Raw genomic sequence first — 23,063 nt, 5'->3', positions numbered from 1 at the left:
CTGAGTTAGAAGCTGCTGAAACTTGATCCCGTCTTCTCCTTAGCAGCCGAGGGGAGGGCCCCAGAATGCTTTGCAGTATGGAATGCGGCTTGCGTCCTCCTTAGGAGCTTAGCTTTGCTGATAAGCACACATCAAATGTAAGAGAGATTTTTATCTTTAGTAATGCCTTTTTGGCTTCTGTCTAAACTGTTTAACACAGGAGAATAGAGGTTTAAATTAGCTTCTGCAGCCTGACAGTTACTCTTTAACCACTTGAGGACCGTGGGCTTTACCCCCCCTTAAGGACCAGGCACTTTTTTTCCATTCAGACCACTGCAGCTTTCACGGTTTATTGCTCGCTCATACAACCTACCACCTAAATGAATTTTGGCTCCTTTTCTTGTCACTAATAAAGCTTTCTTTTGGTGCTATTTAATTGCTGCTGCGATTTTTACTTTTTATTATATTCATCAAAAAAGAAATGAATTTTGTCAAAAAAATTATTTTTTTAACTTTCTGTGCTGACATTTTTCAAATAAAGTAAAATTTCTGTATACATGCAGCACGAAAAATGTGGACAAACATGTTTTTGATTAACCACTTGAGGACCTAGGGCTTTCTACCCCTTAAGGACCGGCCACTTTTTTTCCATTCAGACCACTGCAGCTTTCACGGTTTATTGCTCGCTCATACAACCTACCACCTAAATGAATTTTGGCTCCTTTTCTTGTCACTAATAAAGCTTTCTTTTGGTGCTATTTAATTGCTCCTGCGATTTTTACTTTTTATTATATTCAGCAAAAAAGACATGAATTTTGGCAAAAAAATGATTTTTTTAACTTTCTGTGCTGACAGTTTTCAAATAAAGTAAAATTTCTGTATACATGCAGCGCGAAAAATGTGGACAAACATGTTTTTGATTAAAAAAAACCCATTCAGCGTATATTTATTGGTTTGGGTAAAAGTTATAGCGTTTACAAACTATGGTGCAAAAAGTGAATTTTCCCATTTTCAAGCATCTCTGACTTTTCTGACCCCCTGTCATGTTTCATGAGGGGCTAGAATTCCAGGATAGTATAAATACCCCCCAAATTACCCCATTTTGGAAAGAAGACATCCCAAAGTATTCACTGAGAGGCATAGTGAGTTCATAGAAGATATTAATTTTTGTCACAAGTAAGCGGAAAATGACACTTTGTGACACGAAAAAAAAAAAAAAAAAGTTTCCATTTCTTCTAACTTGCACCCTAAAAAAATGAAATCTGCCACGGACTCACCATGCCCCTCTCTGAATACCTTGAAGGGTCTACTTTCCAAAATGGGGTCATTTGTGGGGTGTGTTTACTGTCCTGACATTTTGGGGGGTGCTAAATTGTAAGCACCCCTGTAAAGCCTAAAGGTGCTCATTGGACTTTGGACCCCTTAGCGCAGTTAGGCTGCAAAAAAGTGCCACATATGTGGTATTGCCGTACTCAGGAGAAGTAGTATAATGTGTTTTGGGGTGTATTTTTACACATACCCATGCTGGGTGGGAGAAATATCTCTGTAAATGACAATTTGTTAATTTTTTTTACACACAATTGTCCATTTACAGAGTTATTTCTCCCACCCAGCATGGGTATGTGTAAAAATACACCCCAAAACACATTGTACTACTTCTCCTGAGTACGGCGATACCACATGTGTGGCACTTTTTTGCACCCTAACTGCGCTAAAGGGCCCAAAGTCCAATGAGTACCTTTAGGATTTCACAGGTCATTTTGCGGAATTTGATTTCCAGACTCCTCCTCACGGTTTAGGGCCCCTAAAATGCCAGGGCAGTATAGGAACCCCACAAATGACCCCATTTTAGAAAGAAGACACCCCAAGGTATTCCGTTAGGAGTATGGTGAGTTCATAGAAGATTTTATTTTTTGTCAAAAGTTAGCGGAAAATTGATTTGTATTGTTTTTTTCACAAAGTGTCATTTTCCGCTAACTTGTGACAAAAAATAAAATCTTCTATGAACTCACCATACTCCTAACGGAATACCTTGGGGTGTCTTCTTTCTAAAATAGGGTCATTTGTGGGGTTCCTATACTGCCCTGGCATTTTAGGGGCCCTAAACCGTGAGGAGTAGTCTGGAAATCAAATTCCGCAAAATGACCTGTGAAAGCCTAAAGGTGCTCATTGGACTTTGGGCCCTTTAGCGCAGTTAGGGTGCAAAAAAGTGCCACACATGTGGTATCGCCGTACTCGGGAGAAGTAGTACAATGTGTTTTGGGGTGTATTTTTACACATACCCATGCTGGGTGGGAGAAATATCTCTGTAAATGGACAATTGTGTGTAAAAAAATCAAAAGATTGTCATTTGCAGAGGTATTTCTCCCACCCAGCATGGGTATGTGTAAAAATACACCCCAAAACACATTGTACTACTTCTCCCGAGTACGGCAATACCACATGTGTGGCACTTTTTTGCACCCTAACTGCGCTAAAGGGCCCAAAGTCCAATGAGCACCTTTAGGCTTTCACAGGTCATTTTGCGGAATTTGATTTCCAGACTACTCCTCACGGTTTAGGGCCCCTAAAATGCCAGGGCAGTATAGGAACCCCACAAATGACCCCATTTTAGAAAGAAGACACCCCAAGGTATTCCGTTAGGAGTATGGTGAGTTCATAGAAGATTTTATTTTTTGTCACAAGTTAGCGGAAAATGACACTTTGTGAAAAAAACAATACAAATCAATTTTCCGCTAACTTTTGACAAAAAATAAAATCTTCTATGAACTCACCATACTCCTAACGGAATACCTTGGGGTGTCTTCTTTCTAAAATGGGGTCATTTGTGGGGTTCCTATACTGCCCTGGCATTTTAGGGGCCCTAAACCGTGAGGAGGAGTCTGGAAATCAAATTCCGCAAAATGACCTGTGAAATCCTAAAGGTACTCATTGGACTTTGGGCCCTTTAGCGCAGTTAGGGTGCAAAAAAGTGCCACACATGTGGTATCGCCGTACTCGGGAGAAGTAGTACAATGTGTTTTGGGGTGTATTTTTACACATACCCATGCTGGGTGGGAGAAATATCTCTGTAAATGGACAATTGTGTGTAAAAAAATCAAAAGATTGTCATTTGCAGAGGTATTTCTCCCACCCAGCATGGGTATGTGTAAAAATACACCCCAAAACACATTGTACTACTTCTCCCGAGTACGGCAATACCACATGTGTGGCACTTTTTTGCACCCTAACTGCGCTAAAGGGCCCAAAGTCCAATGAGCACCTTTAGGCTTTCACAGGTCATTTTGCGGAATTTGATTTCCAGACTACTCCTCACGGTTTAGGGCCCCTAAAATGCCAGGGCAGTATAGGAACCCCACAAGTGACCCCATTTTAGAAAGAAGACATCCCAAGGTATTCCGTTAGGAGTATGGTGAGTTCATAGAAGATTTTATTTTTTGTCACAAGTTAGCGGAAAATTGATTTGTATTGTTTTTTTCACAAAGTGTCATTTTCCGCTAACTTGTGACAAAAAATAAAATCTTCTATGAACTCACCATACTCCTAACGGAATACCTTGGGGTGTCTTCTTTCTAAAATGGGGTCATTTGTGGGGTTCCTATACTGCCCTGGCATTTTAGGGGCCCTAAACCGTGAGGAGGAGTCTGGAAATCAAATTCCGCAAAATGACCTGTGAAATCCTAAAGGTACTCATTGGACTTTGGGCCCTTTAGCGCAGTTAGGGTGCAAAAAAGTGCCACACATGTGGTATCGCCGTACTCGGGAGAAGTAGTACAATGTGTTTTGGGGTGTATTTTTACACATACCCATGCTGGGTGGGAGAAATAACTCTGTAAATGGACAATTGTGTGTAAAAAAATCAAAAGATTGTCATTTACAGAGGTATTTCTCCCACCCAGCATGGGTATGTGTAAAAATACACCCCAAAACACATTGTACTACTTCTCCCGAGTACGGCGATACCACATGTGTGGCACCTTTTTGCACCCTAACTGCGCTAAGGGGTCCAGAGTCCAATGAGTACCTTTAGGCTTTACAGGGGTGCTCAAAATTTAGCACCCCGCCCACTTGCCAGGACAGTTAACAAACCCCACAAATGACTCCATTTTGGAAAGAATACACAACAAGGTATTCCATGAGGGGAATGGTGAGGTCATTGAAAATTTTATTTTTTGTCACAAGTTAACGGAAAATGACACTTTGTTAAAAAAAAAAAAAATTCTGCTAACTTGTGACAAAAACTAAAATCTTTTATGAACTCACCGTGCACCTCACATAATACTTTAGGGTGTCCTCTTTCCAAAATGGGGTCATTTGTGGAGTCTGTCCTGGCATTTTAGGGTCTCTGCAATCATTACATGTATGGCCAGTATTAGGAGTTTCTGCTATACTCCTTATATTGGGTATACAAGTAATGCACTCTGGGCTGAAAGGAAAAATGAACGGCAAACATACCTTGCTCCACATCAATGGCAGATCTTCCTCCACATCAATGGCAGTGATAACCTCAGGAGAGAGACACCCCGTGCCACCCTGCACTCAGGGTGAGCCACCAACTTATGTGACTGGGCCTCAGAACTTTAGTATACAGCATTATGCCTGTAGGATACAGCAATATGCCTGCCAATAGAGATGACTCTGTGTGGCATTAAAGCATCATCATAGGCCCAAATCACATATAAACCGGGGGTGTCCACACTCAAGGGAAATTCAAACATGCCGTCTTATATCGCCAACCCAGGACAGATCAGCAATATCAAGCATGGAAACCGATCCTTCTTCCCATTTTTATGCTTACCCGTTTGGTCTTCAAGCTTACCTCTCCTCTCCCTGCGACAATGTGCGAAAGACCACTGAGTGTGTGCCTACTCCTGTGTCTGGAGTTCCCTAGGTTCTAATAGTGTACCTGCTCGTGGTACCTCTCAAAACACGGCCCTACGCATAGACCAGGCTGGTCAGGACAGCGGGGACAATAATAAACGGTGTCACTCCTTGTTCCAGCCCTGCTGCAGACACGGCAACGTTTTCTTCGGATGCGTTGACCTGGGGCACACGGAAGCTGATAGGCGTAATGCCTTCCATGCAGTCGGCTAGTTGCATCTGGGGGGGGGGCCTGGCACCTCCTGGATACAGGATGTCCATAATGATCTCTTCCTGAAATTGGAGGAAAGATCCAGTTCTCCCAGCCTTACTGTAGAGAACAAAGCTGTTGTAAACTGCCAATTGAATCAGATAAAAAGACACTTTCTTATACCAGCGTCTTGTTTTCCGGGTAACTAAATAGGGCGCTAACCTCTGGTCATTGAAGTCCACCCCTCCCATGTTGACATTATATTCGTGGACGACAAGGGGCTTTTCAATGACCGCAGTTGCCCGTTGAATTTGGACTGTCGTGTCTGTGTGAATGGTGGACAGAAAGTAAACGTCCCTCTTGTCCCTCCATTTCACCGCGAGCAGGTCTTCAGTACGCAAGGCGACCCTCTGCCCCCGTAAAAGTCTGGTGGTAACGAGCCGTTGGGGGAAGCCCTGGCGACTAGGCCGCGCAGTGCCACAGCATCAGATTCCTTCTAACTTTAAGTGCTGAAAGAGGGCCACACTTGTGTAATAATTGTCCACAAAAAGATGGTACCCCTTCTGGAACAAGGGTGACACCAAGTCCCACACAACCTTTCCACTGCTCCCCAGGTAGTCAGGGCATCCGACCGGCTCCAATTTTGAGTCTTTTCCCTCATAGACCCTAAAACGACATGTATAGCCTGTGGCCCTTTCACAGAGCTTATACAGTTTCACCCCATACCGGGCGCGCTTGCTTGGGATGTACTGTTTGATGCCAAGGCGCCCGGTAAAGCGTAAGAGGGACTCGTCTACGCAGATGTTCTGTTCAGGGATATAAGCATCTGCAAATGTTGATGACAGGTGGTCTATGAGGGGCCGAATTTTGTGGAGCCGGTCATAAGCAGGGTGGCCCTTTTCATGACAGGTTTTGTCGTCGTTGAAGTGCAGGAAGCGCAGGATGGACTCAAATCGTGTCCTGGACATGGCAGCAGGGTACAAGGGAACATGATTTACTGGGTTCGTAGACCAATACGACCGCAGTACATTCTGTTTCATTAGTCCCAAGTGAAGGATAAGGGCCAAAAAGATTTTAATGTCGGAAACTTGGACTGGTTTCCACCCGAAAGGCTGGGCATACATGCTCTCCGGGTGCTCGGTGATGAATTGTGTGGCTTTACGGTTGGTCTCAACCACAATTAAGTCCAAGAGAACCTGGGTGATGAACAGCTGCAAAAAGTCTAGGGCCGTTCCTAGATGAGCTGTCGCCACCTGGACTCCAGACTGGGCGGTGAAAGGGGGCACTACGGGTGCGGCGGAATCAGGGGATTGCCAATCTGGTTGTGCCAGCACCTCTGGGAGTCTATGGGTACTACGGGCCCGTCTTCTTGTTGGTGGCTGCGACGGGGGTACTACTGCACTTGCCACCGTACCAGTTTCAACTTCCATGCTGACGCTCACCACTTCGTCAGGGTCTACGGAAGCACTGGCACTAAGTCCAGGAGATGCTGCGCTGCTGGTGCCTGCCTCACCAAGAAAACTATCAACAGCGCTAGCACCACCCTGCTGCCCTTGAGGCGGATCCTGCGCCACCTGCGGTCTAACGACTTGGGGTCTGGTACGCCTGGCTCTAGCCGGGACCATAGCCTCGTCATCACTATCGGTCAGGGAACCACTGCTTTCTACAGGTTCAAAATCGGACCCGGAAGATTCGACGGATGATTCTTCCCAAAAGAACTCATCCGACTGGTCCATGTACCTGTATACCTCGTCATCGGAAAGCCCCCTTCTTGCCATTTTGGATTGCTAAATTTATGGGGTTTTCCTCCGAGACTACCCAGAAAAAAAGAGCACCTACCTAGCAAAAAGGGAGTATTTGAGAGGTATTGGGGTTGGTGGGAAGTGGGGTCTCAGAGGCAATCAAACAATCACGGGACAATCAAATCCAATTACAGCACAATCGACTCCAATCACAGCACAAGCAGATCTGATGCACTCGGAAGGTGATGGGGGGAGGGTGGGATTGGGTGTGGCGGGAAGTGGGGTCTCAGGCAATCAAACAATCACGGGGCAATCGAAGCCGATCACGGGACAATCAAATACAATTACAGCACAATCGACTCCAATCACAGCACAAGCAAATCTGATGCACTCGGAAGGTGGTGGTTGGAGGTGGTGGGGGGTGGGGTTGGGTGTGGTGGGGGGGAGGGTGGGGTTGGGTGTGGCGGGAAGTGGGGTCTCAGGCAATCAAACAATCACGGGGCAATCGAAGCCGATCACGGGACAATCAAATACAATTACAGCACAATCGACTCCAATCACAGCCCAATCAAATCTGATGCACTCGGAAGGTGATGGGGGAGGGTGGGATTGGGTGTGGCGGGAAGTGGGGTCTCAGGCAATCAAACAATCACGGGGCAATCGAAGCCGATCACGGGACAATCAAATACAATTACAGCACAATCGACTCCAATCACAGCCCAATCAAATCTGATGCACTCGGAAGGTGATGGGGGAGGGTGGGATTGGGTGTGGCGGGAAGTGGGGTCTCAGGCAATCAAACAATCACGGGGCAATCGAAGTCGATCACGGGACAATCAAATACAATTACAGCACAATCGACTCCAATCACAGCACAAGCAAATCTGATGCACTCGGAAGGTGGTGGTTGGAGGTGGTGGTGGGGGGGGGGGGTTGGGTGTGGTGGGGGGAGGGTGGGGTTGGGTGTGGCGGGAAGTGGGGTCTCAGGCAATCAAACAATCACGGGGCAATCGAAGCCGATCACGGGACAATCAAATACAATTACACCACAATTGAATACAAGCGCAGCACAATCGAATACAAGCGCAGCACAGTCAAATACAATGCACTTGGACGGTGATTAGGGGGGGGGGTCTGAGGGCGATTTGAGGGGATGGGGGGTTGATCAGGAGCCTGCACGGGGCAGACTGAGTCCTGATCTGATGAGAGGCAGACACAGGGGGTTACTGATCAAAGATCAGTTAGTGATTGCTGGGGAGGACAGATGTAAACAAACAGCAGGGGATGTAATCAGAAGGGGGGTACGAGGGCAATCGAGGGCCTGGGCAGGTGATCGGTTACCCCCGCGGGGCAGTTAGGGTCTGCTCTGATGGGTGGGGGTGCTGAGGGCTGATGGACAGGTGATAGACAGGTGATCAGAGGGGGATCAGAGGGGGATCAGAGGGTAATGTAGCTGTATACAAATGTATACAGTATACAGGGGGGTAGTCTGGGATGGGGTGTGGGGGTGATCTAAAGGTAGGGAGGGGGGATCAGGGGTGACTAGGAGGCAGTTAGGGACCTAAACTAAGGGGCAGCGTCGCTAGTTAGTGGCAGGTGGGGGGGGTGGGGGTTTTGCAGGGGTGCAAGGGTGCTGGGCAGGGGTCTGCTGGGGTGATCAGGGGGGGTATGAGGCCTGGGGTGGGTGATCAGGGAGGCTGTGGGCAAAATCAAGCTGCGTGCAGTGAGACTTACAAGTGCTTCCTCCTCGCTGGTGGTCTCTGGAACAATGAGACCACGAGGCGAGGAGGAAGCACGTATAAGGCACTTTGTTTACCTAACAAAGTGCCTTATACTCAGGGATTGGCTGATCCTGCGGATTCCTCCGCTCGCCGGCTCTGCTAAGTGGCCGGCGAGCGGAGACAAAATGCCCGTGCTTCGATCCCGGGCGGAGGATCGCGTCACGGATGACGCGATCGCTCCGCCCATGCCCTTAAATGGACCGCCGCCTCTGTGGGTGAGGCCGTCCTGCAGGGCTCCACTTCCCCGCCGCCCCTGTGTAGTGGGCGGTCGGGAAGTGGTTAAAAAAACCCATTCAGCCTATATTTATTGGTTTGGGTAAAAGTTATAGCGTTTACAAACTATGGTGCAAAAAGTGAATTTTCCCATTTTCCAGCATCTCTGACTTTTCTGACCACCTGACATGTTTCATGAGGGGCTAGAATTCCAGGATAGTATAAATACCCCCCAAATGACCCCATTTTGGAAAGAAGACATCCCAAAGTATTCACTGAGAGGCATAGTGAGTTCATAGAAGATATTATTTTTTGTCACAAGTAAGCGGAAAATGACACTTTGTGACAAAAAAAAAAGTTTCCATTTCTTCTAACTTGCGACAAAAAAAAAAATGAAATCTGCCACGGACTCACCATGCCCCTCTCTGAATACCTTGAAGTGTCTACTTTCCAAAATAGGGTCATTTGTGGGGTGTGTTTACTGTCCTGACATTTTGGGGGGTGCTAAATTGTAAGCACCCCTGTAAAGCCTAAAGGTGCTCATTGGACTTTGGGCCCCTTAGCGCAGTTAGGCTGCAAAAAAGTGCCACACATGTGGTATTGCCGTACTCAGGAGAAGTAGTATAATGTGTTTTGGGGTGTATTTTTACACATACCCATGCTGGGTGGGAGAAATATCTCTGTAAATGACAATTGTTTGATTTTTTTTTACACACAATTGTCCATTTACAGAGATATTTCTCCCACTCAGCATGGGTATGTGTAAAAATACACCCCAAAACACATTATACTACTTCTCCTGAGTACGGCGATACCATATGTGTGGCACTTTTTTGCACCCTAACTGCGCTAAGGGGCCCAAAGTCCAATGAGTACCTTTAGGATTTCACAGGTCATTTTTTTTTCAAGACTACTCCTCACGGTTTAGGGCCCCTAAAATGCCAGGGCAGTATAGGAACCCCACTAATGACCCCATTTTAGAAAGAAGACACCACAAGGTATTCCATTAGGAGTATGGTGAGTTCATAGAAGATTTTATTTTTTTGTCACAAGTTAGCGGAAATTGATTTGTATTGTTTTTTTTCACAAAGTGTCATTTTCCGCTAACTTGTGACAAAAAATAAAATCTTCTATGAACTCACCATACTCCTAACGGCTATACCTTTGGGTGTCTTCTTTCTAGAATGGGGTCATTTGTGGGGTTCCTATACTGCCCTGGCATTTTAGGGGCCCTAAACCGTGAGGAGTAGTCTTGAAACCAAATGTCGCAAAATGACCTGTGAAATCCTAAAGGTACTCATTGGACTTTGGGCCCCTTAGCGTACTTAGGGTGTAAAAAAGTGCCACACATGTGGTACCGCCGTACTCAGGAGAAGTAGTATAATGTGTTTTGGGGTGTATTTTTAAACATACCGATGCTGGGTGGGAGAAATATCTCTGTAAATGACAATTGTTTTTTACACAATGTCCATTTACAGAGAGATTTCTCCCACCCAGCATGGGTATGTGTAAAAATACACCCCAAAACACACTGTACCACATGTGTGACACTTTTTTGCAGCCTAGGTGCGCCAAGGGGCCCAACGTCCTATTCACAGGTCATTTTGAGGCATTTGTTTTCTAGACTACTTCTCACGGTTTAGGGCCCCTAAAATGCCAGGGCAGTATAGGAACCCCACAAGTGACCCCATTTTAGAAAGAAGACACCCCAAGGTATTCCGTTAGGTGTATGGCGAGTTCATAGAAGATTTTATTTTTTGTCACAAGTTAGTGAAAAATGACACTTTGTGAAAAAAAAACAATAAAAATCAATTTCCGCTAACTTTTGACAAAAAATAAAATCTTCTATGAACTCATCATACACCTAACAGAATAGCTTGGGGTGTCTTTTTTCTAAAATGGGGTCACTTGTGGGGTTCCTATACCGCCCTGGCATTTTACGGGCCCAAAACCGTGAGTAGTCTGGAAACCAAATGTCTCCAAATGACTGTTCAGGGGTATAAGCATCTGCAAATTTTGATGACAGGTGGTCTATGAGGGGGCAAATTTTGTGGAACCGGTCATAAGCAGGGTGGCCTTTTAGATGACAGGTTGTATTGGGCCTGATCTGATGGATAGGAGTGCTAGGGGGATGACAGGAGGTGATTGATGGGTGTCTCAGGGGGTGGTTAGAGGTAAAAATAGATGCAATCAATGCACTAGGGAGATGATCGGAAGGGGGTCTGAGGGGATCCGAGGGTTTGGCCGAGTGATCAGGAGCCCACACGGGGCAAATTAAGGCCTGATCTGATGGGTAGGTGTGCTAGGGGGTGACAGAGGTGATTGATGGGTGTCTCAAGGTGTGATTAGAGGGGGGGAATAGATGCAAGCAATGCACTGGCGAGGTGATCAGGGCTGGGGTCTGAGGGCGTTCTGAGGGTGTGGGCGGGTGATTGAGTGCCCTAGGGACAGATAGGGGTCTAATCTGATAGGTAGCAGTGACAGGGGGTGATTGATGGGTAATTAGTGGGTGTTTAGGGTAGAGAACAGATGTAAACAATGCACTTGGAGGTGAGCTGACGTCGGATCTGTGGGCGATCTATTGGTTGGGGTGGGTGATCAGATTGCCCGCAAGGGGCAGGTTAGGGGCTGATTGATGGGTGGCAGTGACAGGGGGTGATTGATGGGTGGCAGTGACAGGGGGTGATTGATGGGTGATTGACAGGTGATTGACAGTGATCAGTGGGTTATTACAGGGAAGAACAGATGTAAATATTGCACTGGCAAATTGATAAGGTGGGGTCTGAGGGCAATCTGAGCGTGTAGGCGGGTGATTGGGTGCCCGCAAGGGGCAGATTAGAGTCTGATCTGATGGGTAACAGTGACAGGTGGTGATAGGGGGTGATTGATGGGTGATTGATGGGTAATTAGTGGGTGTTTAGGGTAGAGAACAGATGTAAACACTGCACTTGGGAGGTGATCTGACGTCGGATCTGCGGGCGATCTATTGGTGTGGGTGGGTGATCAGATTGCCCGCAAGGGGCAGGTTAGGGGCTGATTGATGGGTGGCAGTGACAGGGGGTGATGGGTGATTGACAGGTGATTGACAGGTGATTGACAGGTGATCAGGGGGATAGATGCATACATTGCGCAGGGGGGGAGGGTCTGGGGGGGGGGGTCTGGGGAGAATCTGAGGGGTGGGGGGGTGATCAGGAGGGAGCAGGGGGCAGTTTAGGGCATAAAAAAAATAGCGTTGACAGATAGTGACAGGGAGTGATTGATGGGTGATTAGGGGGGTGATTGGGTGCAAGGGGTCTGGGGGGTGGGCAGGGGGGGTCTGAGGGATGCTGTGGGCGATCAGGGGCAGGGGGGGGGGGAAATCAGTGTGCATGGGTGCAGACTAGGGTGGCTGGAGCCTGCCCTGGTGGTCCCTCGGACACTGGGACCACCAGGGCAGGAGGCAGCCTGTATAATACACTTTGTATACATTACAAAGTGTATTATACACTTTGTATGCGGCGATCCGGGTGCTAGTAACCCGCCGGCGGGTTACAGCGCGAGGGGGGCGGAGCCAGTCGCCGGCGGCCGATCGCGTCACGAATGACGCGATCGCGCCGCCCATGCCCATAAAAGGACCGCCGCCATTTGTCTATACGGCGGCCCTTGCGGGGTCCACTTCCCGGCCGCCAATTGTATATACGGCGGTCGGGAAGTGGTTAATGTGAAGGCGTGGCCGCTAATGCATGCCTTACATAGCAGCGCTTACTGCTATGTAAGGAGCGTGTCTTCTAGGGCAGTAGTCCCCAACCTTTTCCGGCCCGGGGACCACTTTCTGAGCAAACTTTTCTCCGGGGAACGGCAGGGGTGGGGGGGTCTGGGGGAGGCGCGGGTGTTTGCGCGACCTAGTGGACAGTGTCGTGTGCAGCGGTTATGGGGGGAGGGGGGCTGGGGTGCGGCTGCATAGCTAGCATAGTTGCCCCAGTATGGCTAGTATAGTTACCCCAGTATAGCTAGTATAGTGCCCCTGTATAGCTAGTATAATGACCAGTATAGCTAGTATAGTCCCAGTAGGGATAGGTAGTGCCCCAGTATAGTGCCCAGTATGGGTAGGTAGTGCCCCAGTATACCCAGTAAAGTGCCCAGTATAGCTAGTATATTGCCCAGTATAGGTAGGTAGTGCCCAGTATAGCTAGTATAGTGCCCAGATAGCTAGTATAGTGCCCAGTATAGCTAGCATAGTGCCCAGTATGGTGCCCAGTATAGCTAGCATAGTGCCCAGTATAGGTAGGTAGTGCCCAGTATAGGTAGGTAGTACCCAGTATAGCTAGTATAGTGCCCAGTATAGTGCCCAGTATAGGTAGGTAGTGCCCCAGTATAGTGCCCAGTATAGCTAGTATAGTGCCCAGTATAGGTAGGTAGTGCCCAATATAGCTAGTATAGTGCCCAGTATAGCTTCCTAGTATGGGTAGGTAGTGCCCCTCCCCCCTCCGCTCCTATTACCTTATCATGAGCGGGCGGCCGCTTGTCCGATTAGATTCCCCCGTAGCCGCTCTCCTCAGTGGCATCTCCTATTACAGCAGCGCGCTCGGCGGCTGCTGTGATGAGCAGGAAGCGGTACAGCAGCTTCCTGTAGCGGCGATATGCATTCCTGCTCATCACAGCAGCCGCCGAGGGCGCTGCTGTAATAGGAGATGCCACTGAGGAGAGCGGCTACGGGGGAATCTAATCGGACAAGCGGCCACCCGCTCATGATAAGGTAACAGGAGCGGCGGGGAGGGGAGGAGCAAGAGGCCAGACCTGCCGCGGCCCGGTGGCACACCAGGCAACATCTCGCGGCACACTAGTGTGCCACGGAACAGTGGTTGAAAAACACTGTTCTAGGGCTGAGCTCTTGGATTCCGAATTTCGAGTTTGGCATCGGAATTGGGCAGTTCCGAGTACCGAATTCGGTTTTCCATTCAAGTCAATAGTGCCAAATTCCGCGGCTAATTGTGAAGCCCCCGTACATGCTATCATCACCAAATTTGGCAAGTATGTTAAGCAAAGGAGTAGGAACATGGAAAAAAAATTGTGAAAAGACCCTATAGTTTTTGAGAAAATCGATTTTAACCACTTGCCGACCGCCCACAGCCCATGGGCGGCGGCAAAGTGGACGCCTAAAGGACCGCAATACGCCTTCAGGCGGCGCGTCCTTTAGGCATGCCGGGGGAGCGATCGCGTCATTGATGACGCGCGCTTCCCCCGGCAACTGGCTCCGCCCACCCGCCGTAACATCCCGCCGGCCATACGGAAGCGCCGGCGGGATGTTAACCCCGCGATCGCCGCTACAAAGTGTATAATACACTTTGTAATGTATACAAAGTGTATTATACAGGCTGCCTCCTGCCCTGGTGGTCCCAGTGTCCGAGGGACCACCAGGGCAGGCTGCAGCCACCCTAGTCTGCACCCAAACACACTGATCTGCCCCCCCCGCCCACTGATCGCCCACAGCACCCCTCAGACCCCCCCTGCCCACCCCCCAGACCCCTGTTTGCACCCAATCACCCCCCTAATAACCCATCAATCACTCCCTGTCACTATCTGTCAACGCTATTTTTTTTTTTATCCCCCCCCCTGCCCCCTGCCCCCTCCTGATCACCCCCCCCACCCCTCAGATTCTCCCCAGACCCCCCCCCCCAGACCCCCCCCCCCTGTGTACTGTATGCATCTATCTTCCCTGATAACCTGTCAATCACCCGTCAATCACCCGTCAATCACCCATCAATCACCCATCAATCACCCCCTGTCACTGCCACCCAACAATCAGCCCCTAACCTGCCCCTTGCGGGCAATCTGATCACCCACCCACACCAATAGATCGCCCGCAGATCCGACATCAGATCACCTCCCAAATCCATTGTTTACATCTATTCTCTCCTCTAAACACCCACTAATTACCCATCAATCACCCATCAATCACCCCCTATCACCACCTGTCACTTTTAACTATCAGATCAGACCCTAATCTGCCCCTTGCGGGCACCCAATCACCCGCCAACACGCTCAGATTGCCCTCTGACCCCCCCTTATCAATTCGCCAGTGCATTAATTACATCTGTTCTTCCCTGTAATAACCCACTGATCACCTGTCAATCACCTGCCAATCACCTATCACCCATCAATCACCCCCTGTCACCCCCTGTCACTGCCACCCATCAATCAGTCCCTAACCTGCCCCTTGCGGGCAATCTGATCACCCACCCACACCCATTAGATCGCCCGCAAACCCGCCGTCAGATTACCTCCCAAATGTATTGTTTACATCTGTTATCTTCTCTAAACACCCACTAATTACCCATCAATCACCCATCAATCACCCCCTATCACCACCTGTCACTGTTACCTATCAGATCAGACCCTAGCTGCCCCTTGCGGGCACCCAATCACCCGCCCACACGCTCAGATTGCCCTCAGACCCCCCCCCCCCTTATCAATTCACCAGTGCATTAATTACATCTGTCCTTCCCTGTAATAACCCACTGATCACCTGTCAATCACCTGCCAATCACCTATCACCCATCAATCACCCCCTGTCACTGCCACCCAACAATCAGCCCCTAACCTGCCCCTTGCGGGCAAACTGATCACCCACCCACACCAATAGATCGCCCGCAGATCCGACATCAGATCACCACCCAAGCGCAGTGTTTCCATCTATTCTCTCCTCTAAACACTCACTAATTACCCATCAATCACCCATCAATCACCCCCTATCACCACCTGTCACTGTTACCCATCAGATCAGACCCTAATCTGCCCCTTGCGGGCACCCAATCACCCGCCTACACGCTCAGATTGCCCTCAGACCCCCCCTTATCAATTCGCCAGGGCATTATTTACATCTGTCCTTCCCTGTAATAACCCACTGATCACCTGTAAATCACCTGTCAATCACCCATCAATCACCCCCTGTCACTGCCACCCATCAATCACCCCTGTCACTGCCACCCATCAATCAGCCCCTAACCTGCCCCTTGCGGGCAAACTGATCACCCACCCACACCAATAGATCGCCCGCAGATCCGACATCAGATCACCACCCAAGCGCAGTGTTTCCATCTATTCTCTCCTCTAAACACCCACTAATTACCCATCAATCACCCCCTATCACCACCTGTCACTGTTACCCATCAGATCAGACCCTAATCTGCCCCTTGCGGGCACCCAATCACCCGCCTACACGCTCAGATTGCCCTCAGACCCCCCCTTATCAATTCGCCAGGGCATTATTTACATCTGTCCTTCCCTGTAATAACCCACTGATCACCTGTCAATCACCTATCAATCACCCATCAATCACCCCCTGTCACTGCCACCCATCAATCACCCGCTGTCACTGCCACCCATCAATCAGCCCCTAACCTGCCCCTTGCGGGCAATCTGATCACCCACCCACACCAATAGATCGCCCGCAGATCCGACGTCCGATCACCTCCCAAGTGCAGTGTTCACATCTGTTCTCTACCCTAAACACCCACTAATTACCCATCAATCACCCCCTGTCACTGCTACCTATCAGATTAGACCCCTATCTGCCCCTAGGGCACTCAATCACCCGCCCACACCCTCAGAATGCCCTCAGACCCCAGCCCTGATCACCTCGCCAGTGCATTGCTTGCATCTATTCCCCCCTCTAATCACACCTTGAGACACCCATCAATCACCTCCTGTCACCCCCTAGCACACCTACCCATCAGATCAGGCCCTAATTTGCCCCGTGTGGGCTCCTGATCACTCGGCCAAACCCTCAGATCCCCCTCAGACCCCCTTCCGATCACCTCCCCAGTGCATTGATTGCATCTATTTTCCCCTCTAACCACCCCCTGAGACACCCATCAATCACCTCCTGTCACCCCCCTAGCACTCCTATCCATCAGATCAGGCCCAATACAACCTGTCATCTAAAAGGCCACCCTGCTTATGACCGGTTCCACAAAATTCGCCCCCTCATAGACCACCTGTCATCAAAATTTGCAGATGCTTATACCCCTGAACAGTCATTTTGAGACATTTGGTTTCCAGACTACTCACGGTTTTGGGCCCGTAAAATGCCAGGGCGGTATAGGAACCCCACAAGTGACCCCATTTTAGAAAAAAAGACACCACAAGGTATTCTGTTAGGTGTATGACGAGTTCATAGAAGATTTTATTTTTTGTCAAAAGTTAGCGGAAATTGATTTTTATTGGTTTTTTTTCACAAAGTGTCATTTTTCACTAACTTGTGACAAAAAATAAAATCTTCTATGAACTCGCCATACACCTAACGGAATACCTTGGGGTGTCTTCTTTCTAAAATGGGGTCACTTGTGGGGTTCCTATACTGCCCTGGCATTTTAGGGGCCCTAAACCGCGAGGAGTAGTCTAGAAAACAAATGCCTCAAAATGACCCGTGAATAGGACGTTGGGCCCCTTAGCGCACCTAGGCTGCAAAAAAGTGTCACACATGTGGTACCGCCGTACTCAGGAAAAGTAGTATAATGTGTTTTGGGGTGTATTTTTACACATACCCATGCTGGGTGGGAGAAATTTCTATGTAAATGGTCAATTGTGTGTAAAACAAATCAAACAATTGTCATTTACAGAGATATTTCTCCCACTTAGCATGGGTATGTGTAAAAATACACCCCAAAACACATTATACTACTTCTCCTGAGTACGGCGGTACCACATGTGTGGCACTTTTTTACACCCTAAGTACGCTAAGGGGCCCAAAGTCCAATGAGTACCTTTAGGATTTCACAGGTCATTTTGCGACATTTGGTTTCAAGACTACTCCTCACGGTTTAGGGCCCCTAAAATGCCAGGGCAGTATAGTAACCCCACAAATGACCCCATTTTAGAAAGAAGACACCCCAAGGTATTCCGTTAGGAGTATGATGAGTTCATAGAAGATTTTATTTTTTGTCAAAAGTTAGCGGAAAATTGATTTTTATTGTTTTTTTCACAAAGTGTCATTTTCCACTAACTTGTGACAAAAAATAAAATCTTCTATGAACTCACCATACTCCTAACGGAATACCTTGGGGTGTCTTCTTTCTAAAATGGGGTCATTTGTGGGGTTCCTATACTGAACTGGCATTTTAGGGGCCCTAAACCGTGAGGAGTAGTCTGGAAATCAAATTTCGCAAAATGACCTGTGAAATCCTAAAGGTACTCATTGGACTTTGGGCCCTTTAGCGCAGTTAGGGTGCAAAAAAGTGCCACACATGTGGTATTGCTATACTCGGGAGAAGTAGTACAATGTGTTTTGGGGTGTATTTTTACACATACCCATGCTGGGTGGGAGAAATACCTCTGTAAATGACAATCTTTTGATTTTTTTACACACAATTGTCCATTTACAGAGTTATTTCTCCCACCCAGCATGGGTATGTGTAAAAATACACCCCAAAACACATTGTACTACTTCTCCCGAGTACGGCGATACCACATGTGTGGCACTTTTTTGCACTCTAACTGCGCTAAAGGTCCCAAAGTCCAATGAGTACCTTTAGGATTTCACAGGTCCTTTTGCGGAATTTGATTTCCAGACTACTCCTCACGGTTTAGGGCCCCTAAAATGCCAGTTCAGTATAGGAACCCCACAAATGACCCCATTTTAGAAAGAAGACACCTCAAGGTATTCCGTTAGGAGTATGGTGAGTTCATAGAAGATTTTATTTTTTGTCACAAGTTAGTGGAAAATGACACTTTGTGAAAAAAACAATAAAAATCAATTTTCCGCTAACTTTTGACAAAAAATAAAATCTTCTATGAACTCACCATACTCCTAACGGAATACCTTGGGGTGTCTTCTTTCTAAAATGGGGTCATTTGTGGGGTTCCTATACTGCCCTGGCATTTTAGGGGCCCTAAACCGTGAGGAGTAGTCTGGAAATCAAATTCCGCAAAATGACTTGTGAAATCCTAAAGGTACTCATTGGACTTTGGGCCCTTTAGCGCAGTTAGGGTGCAAAAAAGTGCCACACATGTGGTATCGCCGTACTCGGGAGAAGTAGTACAATGTGTTTTGGGGTGTATCTTTACACATACCCATGCTGGGTGGGAGAAATAACTCTGTAAATGGACAATTGTGTGTAAAAAAAATGAAAAAATTGTCATTTACAGAGATATTTCTCCCACCCAGCATGGGTATGTGTAAAAATACACCCCAAAACACATTCTACTACTTCTCTTGAGTACGGCAATACCACATGTGTGGCACTTTTTTGCAGCCTAACTGCGCTAAGGGGCCCAAAGTCCAATGAGCACCTTTAGGCTTTACAGGGGTGCTTACAAATTAGCACCCCCCAAAATGCGAGGACAGTAAACACACCCCACAAATGACCCCATTTTGGAAAGTAGACACTTCAAGGTATTCAGAGAGGGGCATGGTGAGTCCGTGGCAGATTTCATTTTTTTTTGTCGCAAGTTAGAAGAAATGGATTCTTTTTTTTTTTCTTTTTTTTGTCACAAAGTGTCATTTTCCGCTTACTTGTGACAAAAAATAATATCTTCTATGAACTCACTATGCCTCTCAGTGAATACTTTGGGATGTCTTCTTTCCAAAATGGGGTCATTTGGGGGGTATTTATACTATCCTGGAATTCTAGCCCCTCATGAAACATGACAGGGGGTCAGAAAAGTCATAGATGCTTGAAAATGGCAAAATTCACTTTTTGCACCATAGTTTGTAAACGCTATAACTTTTACCCAAACCAATAAATATACACTGAATGGTTTTTTTTTTATCAAAAACATGTTTGTCCACATTTTTCGCGCTGCATGTATACAGAAATTTTACTTTATTTGAAAATTGTCAGCACAGAAAGTTAAAAAAATCATTTTTTTGCCAAAATTCATGTCTTTTTTGATGAATATAATAAAAAGTAAAAATCGCAGGAGCAATCAAATAGCACCAAAAGAAAGCTTTATTAGTGACAAGAAAAGGAGCCAAAATTCATTTAGGTGGTAGGTTGTATGAGCGAGCAATAAACCGTGAAAGCTGCAGTGGTCTGAATGGAAAAAAAGTGGCCGGTCCTTAAGGGGTAGAAAGACTGTGGTCCTCAAGTGGTTAAAGTTTCATAGGAAAAATGTTTTTTAAACTGTGTAAAACAAAATGTTGCTTTCTTAAAACAGATAGAATTTGCGATAATTCAGGTATAAATATATACGACTATTTACTTACCGCCGACAATCGCGATTCCCCACCGTTTCCGTTCGCCATCGCTGCATCCCTGTTCTTCTGTGATCGGGGAATGAGAATCATCTATTCTCAGCCCCGATCACCATGCCATTATGAATAGTGTTGGGCGAACACCTAGATGTTCGGGTTCGCGAACGTTCGCCGAACATCGCCGCGATGTTCGGGTGTTCGCGCCGAACTCCGAACAAAATGGAAGTCAATGGGGACCCGAACTTTCGTGCTTTGTAAAGCTTCCTTACATGCTACATACCCCAAATTAGCAGGGTATGTGCACCTTGGGAGTGGGTACAAGAGGAAAAAAAATATTTGAAAAAGAGCTTATAGTTTTTGAGAAAATTGATTGTAAAGTTTCAAAGGAAAAACTGTCTTTTAAATAGGGATGGGACGAATCCACAATTTCTTCGAATCCGAATCCGGATCCGAATCTAAAAAGGTTCTCGAATATCTCGAACCTTTCGAATCCCGAATCTAACGAATCCTGCACATACGAATTGTGCGATCCGTGGTATAGTTGCCCGCAGTATAGGTAGCCAGGCATAGGTAGCGAGGTAAAGGTGCCTTCAGTATAGCTAGCTAGGTATGGGTGCCTTCAATATTGGTAGCTTTCAGTATAGGTAGCAAGGTATATGGGCCTTCAGTATAGGTAGCAGGGTATATGGGCCTTCAGTATAGGTAGCAGGGTATATGGGCCTTCAGTATAGGTAGCAGGGTATATGGGCCTTCAGTATAGGTAACAGGCCTTAAGTATAGGTAGGTATGTAGGTAGGTATAGGGGCCTTTAGGTAGGTAAAGGGACCTTCAGTATAGGTAGCAGGGTATAGGGCCTTAAGTATAGGTAGGTATGTAGGTAGGTATAGGGGCCTTTAGGTAGGTAGGTATAGGGGCCTTTAGGTAGGTAGGTAGGTAGGTAGGTACGTATAGGGGGCCTTTAGGTAGGTATAGTGGCCTGAAGGTAGGTAGGTAGGTATAGTGGCCGGTAGGTAGGTAGGTATAGTGTCCTGTAGGTAGGTAGGTAGTTAAAGGGACCTTCAGTATAGGTAGCAGGGTATAGGGCCTTAAGTATAGGTAGGTAGGTAGGTAGGTAGGTATAGGGGCCTTTAGGTAGGTAGGTAGGTACGTATAGTAGGCCTTTAGGTAGGTATAGTGGCCTGAAGGTAGGTAGGTAGGTATAGTGGCCGGTAGGTAGGTAGGTAGGTATAGTGTCCTGTAGGTAGGTAGGTAGTTAAAGGGACCTTCAGTATAGGTAGCAGGGTATAGGGCCTTAAGTATAGGTAGGTATGTAGGTAGGTAGGTATAGGGGCCTTTAGGTAGGTAGGTAGGTACGTATAGGGGGCCTTTAGGTAGGTATAGTGGCCTGAAGGTAGGTAGGTAGGTATAGTGGCCGGTAGGTAGGTAGGTAGGTATAGTGTCCTGTAGGTAGGTAGGTAGTTAAAGGGACCTTCAGTATAGGTAGCAGGGTATAGGGCCTTAAGTATAGGTAGGTATGTAGGTAGGTAGGTATAGGGGCCTTTAGGTAGGTAGGTATAGGGGCCTTTAGGTAGGTAGGCATGTATAGGGGGCCTTTAGGTTGGTAGGTAGGTATAGATGCCTGTAGGTAGGTATAGGGGCCTTTAGGTAGGTAGGTAGGTACATATAGGGGGCCTTTAGGTAGGTATAGGGGCCTGTAGGTAGGTAGGTATAGTGGCCGGTAGGTAGGTACGTATAGGGGGCCTTTAGGTAGGTATAGGGGCCTGTAGGTAGGTAGGTATAGTGGCCGGTAGGTAGGTACGTATAGGGGGCCTTTAGGTAGGTATAGGGGCCTGTAGGTAGGTAGGTATAGTGGCCGGTAGGTAGGTAGGTACGTATAGGGGGCCTTTAGGTAGGTATAGGGGCCTGTAGGTAGGTAGGTATAGTGGTAGGTAGGTAGGTGTCGCTCCCCCCCGTGCCTCCTCCGCTCACCCCCACGGCCTCCTCCGTCCCCCGTGCCTCCCCTCCTCCGTCCCCCGTGCCTCCCCTTGCATAGAAGTGAGCATTGGCTCACCTAACACCTCGCCGGGATTCCCTACCTGCCGCCAGCGCAGAGCCGCAGACCCGCAGACCTCTTGCTTCCTCCTCTGTTCCCCCTAGTGATCGGCATTTGCATACGCGTCATCACTGAAGCGTCGGGCGGTTACTAGAGAGAACAGAGGAGGAAACAAGAGGTCTGCGGGTCTGCGGCTCTGCGCTGGCGGCAGGTAGGGAATCCAGGGCAGGTTTTAGGTGAGCCAATGCTCACATCTATGCAAGGGACAAGCGGAGGAGGCGCGGAGGGGTCGGAAGAGGACGAGCGGGGGATCGGCGGTTGCGCGCGGGGATTCGGCGGATTCGTTAAGGGGGAAATGGCGTCGGGATTCGAATCCACGAATCTCGAATATTTCCCAATATTCGAGGGATTCGTGGATTCGCCGGATTCGTCGTCCCATCCCTACTTTTAAATGTGGAAAATGTCATGTTTCTTTGCACAGGTAACATGCTTTTTTTCGCCATGCAGTCATAAATGTAATACAGAGAAGAGGTTCCAGGAAAAGGGACCGGTAACACTAACCCAGCACCAGCAGCAGCACACGTGATGGAACAGGAGGAGGCGCAGGAGGAGAAGGCCACGCTTTGAGACACAACAACCCAGGCCTTGCATGAGGACAAGAAGCGTGCGGATAGCATGCTTTGTACCGCCATGCAGTCATAAATGTAATAAAGATAAGTGGTTCAATAAACAGGGACCACGCGGCAACGCTAACCCAGCAGCAGCAGACGTGATGGAACAGGAGGAGGCGCAGGAGGAGAAGGCCACGCTTTGTGAGACACAACAACCCAGGCCTTGCATGAGGACAAGAAGCGTGCGGATAGCATGCTTTGTACCGCCATGCAGTCATAAATGTAATAAAGATAAGTGGTTCAATAAACAGGGACCACGCGGCAACGCTAACCCAGCAGCAGCAGACGTGATGGAACAGGAGGAGGCGCAGGAGGAGAAGGCCACGCTTTGTGAGACACAACAACCCAGGCCTTGCATGAGGACAAGAAGCGTGCGGATAGCATGCTTTGTACCGCCATGC

At 47.9% G+C, this 23,063-nt stretch overlaps 1 protein-coding gene across 1 annotated transcript in view; it reads right to left on the bottom strand.

Annotated features, from left to right (window-relative positions):
- The window catches only part of LOC137527281 (major histocompatibility complex class I-related gene protein-like), a 69,260-nt gene that overhangs the window by 30,582 nt on the left and 15,615 nt on the right, over positions 1-23,063 (bottom strand). The gene's annotated exons all lie outside the window — the stretch shown is intronic.

The sequence above is a fragment of the Hyperolius riggenbachi genome, chromosome 8, assembly GCF_040937935.1.
Source record: "Hyperolius riggenbachi isolate aHypRig1 chromosome 8, aHypRig1.pri, whole genome shotgun sequence".
Taxonomy (NCBI): domain Eukaryota; kingdom Metazoa; phylum Chordata; class Amphibia; order Anura; family Hyperoliidae; genus Hyperolius; species Hyperolius riggenbachi.
The sequence above is the reverse complement of the archived record's forward strand: the minus strand, read 5'-3'. Positions and strand labels throughout refer to the sequence as shown.